Here is an 11,478-nt window from a genome sequence, read left to right as displayed (position 1 = left end):
ATTTGTGAATTGAGAATCCGTTTATGGTTGACCCTCGAACAACGTGGGGGTTAGGGGCACTGATATGTCACACAGTCAAAAATTCATGTATAACTTTTGACTCCTCCAAAACTACTAATAGCCTACTATTGACCAGAAGCCTTACTGGTAACATAAATAGTCGTTTAACACATATTTTGTATGTTACATGTATTATGTACTGTATTCTTACAATAGAGTAAGCTTGAGAAAAGGAAACATTATTAAGAAAATTATGAGGAAAACACATTACAGTATGGTATTTGTTGAAAAAAATCTGTAAGTGGTCCTGTGCAGTTCAAACCCGAGTTGTGTTGTTGTTTGGGGGTCAACCGTATACGGTAATTCTCCGTTGTTCAGAATATCGTTGTGTCAGTTCTGCCCTCCATCTTTCCCCACCTCTTTGGTATTTTTTTCCAGTGGGCAGCTGTTATAATTTCGTTAGCTAAGCTGTAAACCCTAGACTGTAAGCTACATGAAGGGATCTCTAGGTCACCATCACATCCCCGGTGCTTAGTACTCCTGCCTGACTCCAGTAAGCACTCAGTAACTGTTTATTGAATGAGTGAAGGCGTGAATGAATGATACTTTGAGAACAGGCACTGACCGTGTGGCATGTCACAAACCTGGACAGATGGGAACTACGTTTATGCATTTGCTGCCTTTACGTAGATATGCCTTCCCTGTTTTAGTCACTGTTCTGTTAATGTGTCCATTTAGCTCATTGCTTTTCTTATAACCTCTACGGCGTCTTCTACCTCTACCATCGCATGACTTTGAGGGCTTGTTTGAACCATGCCAGCTACCTCCTCTATTTAATGGGAGATGCCTGGGACATGTAAACTCCAAGCTAGGAAGCTAACACCTTGATGTCATAGGCAAGAGGGTTTTTGTGCACCAGCAAGGAAGCAGACATTCTGGAGGGCTGGCTTCCTCATTTATCTCCAAATGTCAAATCTAAATCCACATCCTGTGGTTCTGGGGAATAAATAACTGAATCATATCTGCATGACCGAGGTGATTTATAGAGACGTGATATTATCCAGAACCTGCTGCCAAAACAGGAAGAGGTCATTTTGAGGAAAGCGTGAAGCGCTGGCCGAGAGCACATCCTCTTCCCTGTGTCCCATCTCCTTGGGATACCTGTTTCATTTCTTGGTGAGAATTTGTGTGTTTTTGACCACAGCCTATTTTACAAAGAACAAAAAATTCCATCTGCTACTTAGTTTCTCTCTTGAATTACTAGTCCTATTAAAATGCTTAATAAGGAAATAAAAAGCTGAGGTAGTAATTAATGGAGAGGAAGGAGTAGTTTGGTGTTGGGAGGGAAGAGAATTATTTTCAGCCTGCATTGGAACCATGAGTGACAAGAAGACTTGAGGGAAAAAACACTGGAATGGCAGCAAAAGTCCTGCTGTTTGGTTCACTAAAATAGGTGTTGTATATTCTCAGTGACCTACTCTAAGGCCTGAGACTTCTTTTAAAACTCTGCTGTGTGAAAGCTAAAAATCTTTTTTTTTCTTTAAGGTTTTGTTCATTTATTTGAGAGAGAGGGAGAGGGAGCAGGGGGAGGGAGCATGAGCAGAGGGAGGGGCAGAGGGAGAAGCAGACTCCCCACTGAGCAGGGAACCTGACGTGAGGAGGCTGAGGCTGGATCCCAGGCCCCTGACATAATGACCTGAGCCAAAGGCAGAAGCTTAACCGACTGAGCCACCCAGGTGCCCTGAAGCTAAAATCTTAATTGAAAATGGATTGAGTTAGTATTGTATTTCTTGAAGTTAATGTTAGTGCTGACTGCTCGAATGCATTCTTTTCTTGATGCCAGAAGGACTACAGGAAGCTTTGCAGTCCTGAGTGTCATTTAGCTTTAGCTTCAGGGGCAGCTGGAGATGACAGGCAAGGACCAGGGTCTGGCCATCTAAGTGGCAGAGGCTGATGTAGCTGTGCCAGAAGGCATGTGGGGCCCACGTAGCAGGTGGTCCAACAGGAGGCTGCCTTTATGTCAAGGTGTGGGTGAGCAGTCATAGGAGAAAACCAGCAGTGCCTGGCACTCAGAAGGAAGTAGAATATTGAATGAAAGGGGCCCAGGGAGGGCAGAGGAAGGCGAGACTTGGACATGATATCGCTGTCCTGTTTCTCTCACTCCATGATCAAAGCCATTGAAGTTACCTTGGCTCTGAAATTCAGGGATAGCTGACATATTAGGGTTCTCCAGAGAAACAAACCAATAGGCTATGTATAAATATATATATAAGGAGGTTTATTGAAGGCATTGGCTCGTGCACTTACGGAGCTGAGAAGTCCTATGATCTGCTGTCTGCAGGCTGGAGAACCAGGAAAGCCTGTGGTATAACTCAGTCCGAGTCTGAAGGCCTGGCAGTTGGCTGATGGTATGTCTTGATCTGAGTCTGAAATCCAGAGAATTGGGAGTGTCGATGTGATATCCGAGAGCTGGAGGAGATGGATGTCTCAGCTCCAGCAGAGACCACAAATTTGCCCTTCCTCAGCCTTTTCTGTTCTGGCCCTCAGCTGATTGGGCCATGGCTGCTCATCTTCTCCAGAAACACCAGCTATCTCAGCATCCTTTAGCCCAGCCAAGTTGACACTTAAAATTAACCATCACAACTGATTAATTCTGAAGTGCTGGTAAAAACTCACGCGCGTACGTCTGGAGGCCCCTCTCCGCATCCGCCACGGGCACCATGGGAAAGGCCAGGCTCTGGCAGCCCGAAGGAAGAGAGTGCGGTAGAGGCTGTTTATAAGGGTCAGTGGAAGAGGCACACTGACGGCGAATGGATGATTGTTGTTTGGGCCTCCACAAATGTGGAATTCTCCAGCTACTCAGAACAGAGGAAGTTCTCTACTGTTGTTGTTTGTTGCACACCTACCCCCATGAGGAGGACTAAAAACACAATTGGATGAGGATGTGAGCGGATCAGACCTAAGACCCAAGGACAGTGGGATGTGGAAGGCTGTGAGTGGGCTGGGGTGTTGGTTGGACCAGTTGTGCTGTTTGTCTTGTGATTCTGGACACACGAGGAATTGTGGATTAGGGAGAAGATAGGAAGATAGGAGACTGGGGGGCAGAAATCCTGAATTCTTGTTTGAATCGGCCATGAATTTATTGTCACCAGAATTGAATCTGAGGCATGTCGTTTGGATTTGGAAGCTTTAGATTGTTTAGAAAACAGTGAGGTTGGTTCCCAAACATAGGTTTAACATAGAATTTTCCTCAGTCAAAAATTGGCAGAAAGAAAATGACTATGGCTGGCTGGTTATGAAGCTAAGTGGACTCAGTTTAATGGATTCGCCTTTATTCTAGGATTGAGCATGTCCTACTTTTTGGTGTTAAATTCCTTTCTTTTATGAAGTGATGGTGACAGTAGACGGTGTTTGGATTGTTTCTATCTTTTAATGACCACAAGATAAAAAGCTGGTAACGTTTTAATCCTTTAAACTATTTTTGAAATTTTAATGGCGCACAAAATCCATAATATTCAGACCTGATAACCTTTAAAGTTGCTTTCAATTCTGACAGCTGGGGATTCTAACCTTTTCTTGCCACTCGTGACCGTGAGGTGACAAACTCAAGTGTCAATTGATGTTTGCATCCTGAAACAGGCTGCGTTTTGGCCTGGAAAAAAATCACAGTGCCAGTACATACGTGTTATAGATGCTTCAACTTTTCTTCAACTGAAACAAAACCTGAAGCATTACTTTAGATCTCAGTTTGACCAAAGATTATAACTGAAATAGCGGAGAAACACTGCCAGACATTGCTAATGGGGGAGTATAAATTGGCCTAGTTGGAGGGATCAGCAAACTTTCTGCGAAGGTCCAGACAGTAAATATTTTAAGCTTTACAGGTCGTATGAGGTCTGTTGCATATTCTTCTCCTTTTCCCCTCCCCCTTCTTCTTCTTTTTTAAACAACACTTGCAAAAATGCAAAAACATTTTTAGCTCATGGGCTGGATTTGGTCTGCGGATCATAATTTGCCAAGCCCTGATCTTGTATGTCTGGAAGGTGGTTTGATGTTATCAGTCTGAGTTACAAATGCACAGTTACCCACTGTCCGGGTTAAAAATGTTGAGCAATCCACTTGCTAGAATTTATTCTACAGATACGCTTGCATCTGTGCAAAATGGCCTGTGTACAGAGTTACTCGCAGGAACATTGTTTGAAATACCAAAATACTGGAAGCGACCTAAATATTCATTGATAGGAACTGGTTAAATAACAGCATGTCCATACAGCCCATATGATAAAGTCTTTTATTTAATTTTTTTCAACAAAAAACAAATATTTTCAAGTGCCTGTTATGTGCCAGGCACTGTTCTAGGACCCCCCCCCCCCCCGCCAAAAAAGAAAAAAAAACCCAAAATGAGACAGAGGCAGAAAATGCAATTCTAGGGGCACCTGGGTGGCTCAGTCGTTAAGCATCTTCCTTCGGCTCAGGTCATGATCCCAAAGTTCTGGGATCGAGCCCCGTATTCGGGCTCCCTGCTCAGCGGGAAGCCTGCTTCTCCCTCTCCCACTTCCCCTGCTTGTGTTCCCTCTCTCGCTGCCTCTCTCTCTGTCAAATAAATAAATAAAATCGTAAAAAAAAAAAAAAAAAAAAAAAAAGAATGCTATTCTGAGGGAGAGGCGGGGCAGCTGAGGAAGAAGGCTGAGGCAACAGAGAAGCCTGAGGTGATGGTGCTCTGCCTTAGGCCTCCTCTTCAGCCTCCTCACCGAAATCCTCCTCTTCTTCTGCGGTGGCATCCTAGTACTGCTGGTACTTGGAGACAAGGTCATGTTGCTGTCGGCTTCAGTGAACTCCATCTCGTCCATGCCCTCACTTATGTACCAGTGGAGGAAGGCCTTGCTCTGGAACACGGCTGAGAACTGCTCTGATAACGTGCTTGAAGAGCTCCTGCATGGCTGTGTTATTTCCAGTGAAGGTGACTGCCATCTTGAATCCACGAGGTGGGATATTGCAGACAGCTGTCTTGACGTTGTTGGGGATCCATTCCACGAAGTAGCTGCTATTCTTGTTTTGCACGTTGAGCATCTGCCCATCTACCTCCTTCATGGACTTCTGCCCGCAGAAGACAGCAGCCACAGTGAGGTAACGGCCATGGCGGGGGTCCCAGGCAACCATCATGTTCTTGGCATCAAAGACCTGCTGGATGAGTTCAGGCACAGTGAGAGCCCGATACTGCTGGCTTCCATGGCTGGTCAGAGGTGCAAAGCCAGGCATGAAGAAGTGGAGACGTGGGAAGTGCACCATGTTGATGGCTAGCTTGTGGAGGTCAGCACTGAGCTGACCAGGGAAGTGGAGGCAGGTGGTGACACCGTTCATGGTGGCTGAGACGAGGTGGTTCAGGTCCATGTAGGTTGGCGTGGTCAGCTTGAGAGTGCAGAAGCAGATGTCATAAAGGGCCTCGTTGTCAATGCAGTAGGCCTTATCTGTGTTCTCTACCAACTGATGGACGGAGAGGGTGGCATTGTAGGGTTCAACCACAGTGTCAGACCCTTTGGGTGAGGGTACCACACTGAAGGTGTTCATGATGCGATTGGGATACTCTCCTCGGATCTTGCGGATGAGCAAGGTGCACATTCCAGAGCCTGTGTCCCCACCCAGTGAGTGGGTCAGTTGGAAACCCTGCAGGCAGTCACAGCTCTCGGCCTCCTTCCTCATCACATCCAGGACTGCGTCAGCCAGCTCAGCCCCCTCTGTATAGTGGCCCTTGGCCCAGTTGTTGCCTGCCCCAGACTGACCAAAAACGAAGTTGTCTGGATTGAATATCTGCCCAAAAGGACCTGAGCGAACAGAGTCCATGGTCCCGGGTTCTAGATCCACCAAGATAGCACGAGGAACGTATTTGCCACCTGTAGCTTCATTGTAGTACATGGAGATGCGATCCAGCTGCAGGTCAATCACCATGGGAGGTTCCAGTGGGTTCGATGCTGTGTGTGTTCATCCCTGATTACCTCCCAGAACTTGGCACCAATCTGGTTGCCACACTGACCAGCCTGGATGTGCACGATTTCCCTTATTGTTCAAATTAATTTTTTTGCTCGCCTCAAGGTGTGTATGGGGCAAGAAAATGATACGGAATTTTTTACTATACTGCTAGTCGCAGGGCTGGAAGGATGGGACGTGTCCCAGATGCTGGAGCAGTGAGGTCCGAACACAGCAGCAGGAAAGTTCTGAGAATGTTACAGTCTTTTAAAAACAACGAGGCAGCTCTGTATGGAATAATGCCTGAGACGTACCATAAAGAGGTAGAAAAGCAAGGTACCAAACAGTGTTTTTAGTACAGTGCCATTTATTAGTTTAAAAAGAGTAGTGTTTGTGTACATGTGTGCATGCCTGTAGGTATACACGTACACGAGATGCTGGCACTTACTCTACCTATAGAAAACTGGTAACTACGGCTGTCATGGAGGAGGGTGGTGGAGTATCTTAGGAATAGGAATGATAAGGAAACTTTTTACTTTCTATTATTTGTAACTTATGAGTTTAGTGCCATGTGCATGTATCACTTATTAGAAAATAAATTGAATCTTTAAAAAAGAATTGCAGTGGAGGAAATAATGATAATTCAAAGTATGAGTGAATTCAAAGATGTTATTGCTTGAAATGGTTTTGAGTCTTTCTTTAATCACAAGTGAACCTGAGCTGTCCTGAAAAATTTGCACATCTGGTTGCCTTCCCATGAAGGCATCAATATTAATTCACTTACAGAGAGGTCTTTGCTTTCCCAAATTATGGAAAGAGCCCAAATGCCCATCAACTGATGAATGGATAAAGAAGTTGGAGGGTGTTTGTATGCACACACACACACACACACACACACACACACACACACATATAGTGGTATATTACTCAACCATAAAAAAGAATGAAATCTTGCCACTTGCAATGATGTGGATGGAGCTAGAGAGTATTATGCTAAGCAAAATAAGTCAGTCAAAGACAAATATCATATGATTTCGCTCATATGTGGAATGTAAGAAACAAAACAGATGAACATAGGGGGAAAAGAGGCAAACCATAAAGCCGACTCTTAACTATAGATAACAAACAAACAGAGTTGCTGGAGGGGAGGTAGACGGGGTGGGGGTGCTGGGTTAAATGCGTGATGGGTATTAAGGAGGGCACTTGTGATGAGCACTGGATGATGTTTGTAAGTATTGAATCACTAAATCCTACACTTGAAACCAATATTAAGCTACATGTTAACTAACTGGAATTTAAATAAAAACTTGGAAGAAAAAAAAAGTGTGGTTACACTCCTAGAATTTATGAGAGCTCAGTAAACTTGTGAGTATAATACGCAAGGAACAATAGTAATATTATATACCAGCAAAAATGTGTTAGCTATAGTGGTAAAAATACTTCTATTCTCAACAGCAAGAAAAAGTATAAAACCCACAGAAAAACTCTCACAATACATTGATGGACTTACATAAACAAAGGAACTTACTAGGGGCGCCTGGGTGGCTCAGTTGTTAAGCATCTGCCTTTGGCTCAGGGCATGATCCCGGGGTTCTGGGATCAAGCCCCACATCGGGCTCCTCCGCTGGGAGCCTGCTTCTTCCTCTCCCACTCCTCCTGCTTGTGTTCCCTCTCTCACTGGCTGTCTCTCTCTGTCAATAAATAAATAAAATCTTTAAAAACAAACAAAAAAGGAACTTACTAGGAGATATTTTTTAAAATATTGTAACAAATGAAAACTACATCATGTTTCTGAATGTAGTGAATATTATACATTTGTCCTTTTTCCCTAGTTATTTTATAGATTTTATCTAAACCCTTAGAAGCAGTGTTTGACAGGGGAGACTATGAGAGGGGGAGCAGGGAGAACCTCAAGCCACCAAGCCAATGTGGAAGGTGATGCCTGAAAGGATCAGGTCAGGGAGGGGCAGAGCTCTGCAAAACAGGAATGAATTTCATAAAGAAAAGGAGAGTGATGACTTCAGCAGTCGGTAGTTTAAATGAGAGATTATGAAGACCTAGAAAAAAAGGAAAAAAGAGAATCCTGGAGAAAGCTAATCAGCAGCCCACTTGCTTTCCCTGGCCGAAAAAAAGGAACTGTTGGCTCCTACTGGGGGCAAGGCTGGGATAAGCCATCTGCATTTGGCGCCCTAATCTCCTTTCCAAGTCTGAGACCATCCCCTGATCCCAGCGAGGACCAAGTATCTCACGTATCTGAGTCAGCTGGGGGTTAGCGGGGGCTGGCTCATCTGTATGCCCCTAGTTTTCTCATCCTAAAGCAGAACAGCCCTGGTTTGTTTTCATGGCTGTAGAGCAGGGTTCCAACAGAGTGAGTGAAGTAAGCAAATCCTCTTGGGCCTAGGTTCGGAACTGGTACATTGTCAAGTCTGCCACACTGTTGGCCAGAGCAATTTACAAGGCCATCCCAGCTCCACGGGGTGGGGAATAACATCTGCCCATTCCCAAGCCCTCGATGGAAGAAGCCACACAGTCATGTAGAATAAAGGGTGTGGATACAAGAGGGGTGGACCATTTGGAGTCATTTTTACAAAACAATCTTGTTACTGCATCTTAAAAACAAAAACAAAACAAAAAGCCTTACCCCAAAATCACAGAAATAAATTATGAAGTAAAAAGCATACATTTAGGTGATGAGAACTTCTAAATGCTTTCCTTCAAGGCTGTCAGGAAGATTTTATCTTGTCACTCATGGATAGTTGAGAGTCTAGTGACAGCTTATTTTTTGCAGAAGTGGGCGTTTAAATCAAGCTGTTTTTGGAAAGGGGGGAAAGCAAAGACCTCTCTGTAAATGAATTAATATCGATGCACACACAGAATTTGTCGTTTGGCTGTATCAGTAACTCATCCTGTGTGGGTCTTAAGCTAAGTGCTGAGTAATGGGACCACAGCCAGAAAAACAGACTGGAACCTCAGCAGACCCAGAGATTTACTGTTTCCATCTTGTTCGTCATAGAAATGGGATGTAGAAGAGACCTTCCTTGCTAAAGACAAGTGAGTAAGTAGGATCATACATGCCTGGGGCTTGATCCCAGGACCCCGGGATCCTGACCTGAGCCGAAGGCAGCTGCTTAAGCGACTGAGCCACCCCAGCGCCCCTAGTACACCTTTGTAATATAACTCGAAGTCTGGAATTGTGAGGCCTCCAGCTTCGCTTTTCTTTTTCAAGATTGCTTTGTCTATTTGCGGTCTTCTTTGGTGCCATACAACTTTTGAGAGTGTTTGTTCTAGTTCTGTTAACAATGCTGTGGTAATTTTGGTAGGGATTGCATTTAACCTGTAGTTTCCTTTGAGTAGTATTGACATTGTAACCATATTTGTCTTTCTAGTCCATGAGCATGGAATGTCTTTCCATTTCTTTCCATTGTCTTCACTTTCTTTCCTCCGTGCTTTACCGTTTTCAGAGTACAGATCTTTTATTTTACCTCCTTGGTTAAGTTTATTCTTAGGTGTTTTATTATTTTTGGTACAATGGTAAATAGGACTGTCTTCTTAATTTCTTTCTGCTATTTCATTATTAGAGTATAGAAGTACAACAGATTTCTGTATACTGATTTTGTATTCTGCCAATGTACTGAATTCATTTGTCAGTTCTAGTAGTTTTTGGTGGGGTCTTTAGGGTTTTCTAGACATAGTGCCCTGTCCTCTAGTGAAAATTTTACTTCTTTACCAACTTGAATGCCTTTTATTTTCTGATTGTTGTGGCTAGAATGTCCAGTACTGTGTTGAGTATAAGTGGTGAGAGTGGGCATCCTTGTCTTGTCCCTGACCTTAGAGGAGAAGTTCTCAGTTTTTCACCATTTACTATGTTGTTAGCTGCGGATTTTTCATAAATGGCCTCTGTTATGTTGAGGTATGTTCCCCCTAAACCTCCTTCGTTGAGGGTTTTTATCGTGAGTGGATGTTGTACTTGTAAAATGTTTTTTCCGCGTCTGTGAAATGATATGGTTCTCCTTTCTGCTGTGGACGTGATGTATCGATTTGTGAATATCGAACCCCCCAGCACCCCAGGAATAAATCCTACTTGATTGTGGCGCATGATTTTTTAATGTATTGTGGGATTTGGTTTGCTAGTATTTTCTTGAGTAGTTCTGTATCTGTGTCTATCGGTGACATTGGCCTGTAGTTCTCCTTTCTTTACAGTGTGTTTATCTAGGTTTGGTATCAGAGTAATGCAGGTCTCATAGAATGAATTTGAAAGGTTTCCTTTTTTTCCTGTTTCTTGGAATAGTTGGGGAAGAATAGTTATTAACGCTTTAAATATTTGGTAGGATTCACCTTTGAAGACCTCTGGTTCTGGACTTTTATTTGTTGGAAGTGTTCTGACTCCTGAGTCGATATCATTGCTGATAATTGGTCTGTTCACATTCTTCATTTCTTGCTGATTCGGTTTTGGGAGGTTACATGTTTCTACAAATTTATCCATTTCTTCTAGGTTGTCCAGTTTCTTAGTAAGTTTTATAATATTCTCTTCTAATACTTTCTCTTTCTGTGGTGTCAGTTGTTATTTCTTGTCTTTCATTTCTGATTTTGTTGTTGTTTTATTTTTTTGACAACTCCCCCCCTCATTTTTTGTTTCGTGTTTGATAAGTGTGGCTAAAGGCTTATCAATTTGGTTGATCTTTTCCAAGAACCACCTCCTGGTTTCAGTGGTTTGTTCTATTGTGTTTTTCGTCTATATTTTATTTATTTCTGCTCTAGTCTTTATTATTTCCTTCCTCCTACTGGTTTTGGCTATTGTTGTTCTTCTAGCTCCTTTAGGTGTGAGGTTGGGCTGTTCATTTGAGATTTTTCTTACTTCCTGAGGTAGGCCTGTGTTGCTATAAACTTTCCTCTTAGTGCCACTTTTGCTGCATCCCAAAGGTTTTGGACCATTGTGTTTTCATTTTCATTTGTCTCCGTGTATTTTTTAGTTTCCTCTTTGAGTAGTTGACTGACCCATTCATTGTTTAGTAGCATGTTATTTCACCTCTATGTAATTGGGTTCTTTCCAGATTTTTTTTCTTGTGGTTGATTTTGAGTTTGATAACATTGTGGTTGGAAAAGATGCATGACAGGACTTCAGTTTTTTTGAATTTGGTGAGACTTGTTTTGTGGCCTAATATGTGATCTGTTTTGGAGAATGTTGTATGTGTACTTGAAAAAAATGTGCATTTTGCTGTTTGGGGACCAATGTTGGAAGGTATCAAGTAGATCCATTCGGTCCAATACGTCCTTCAAAGCCACAGTTTCCTCATCGATCTTCTGTCTAGATGATCTATCCGTTGATGAAACGGGGGTGTTAAAGTCCCTTACTCTTATTGTATTACTCTTGATTACTTTCCTTGTTTTTAACAGCTGCTTGATGTATTTGGGTGCTCCCGTGCTGGGTGCATAAATATTTAAATTGTTATATGTTCTTGCTGATTCTTTGCTTTAGGGTCATGTAGTGTCCTCCTTTGTCTCTTCTTCCAGTCT

General features: G+C 43.1%; 1 pseudogene; it reads right to left on the bottom strand.

Annotated features, from left to right (window-relative positions):
* Positions 1-4,646: 4,646 nt before the first annotated feature.
* On the bottom strand, positions 4,647-6,804 carry LOC103660106 (annotated as a pseudogene).
* Between the last annotated feature and the right edge of the window lie 4,674 nt (positions 6,805-11,478).

This window comes from Ursus maritimus, unplaced genomic scaffold (assembly GCF_017311325.1).
Source record: "Ursus maritimus isolate PB19 unplaced genomic scaffold, ASM1731132v1 scaffold_21, whole genome shotgun sequence".
NCBI classification, from domain to species: Eukaryota; Metazoa; Chordata; class Mammalia; order Carnivora; family Ursidae; genus Ursus; species Ursus maritimus.
The sequence above is the reverse complement of the archived record's forward strand: the minus strand, read 5'-3'. Positions and strand labels throughout refer to the sequence as shown.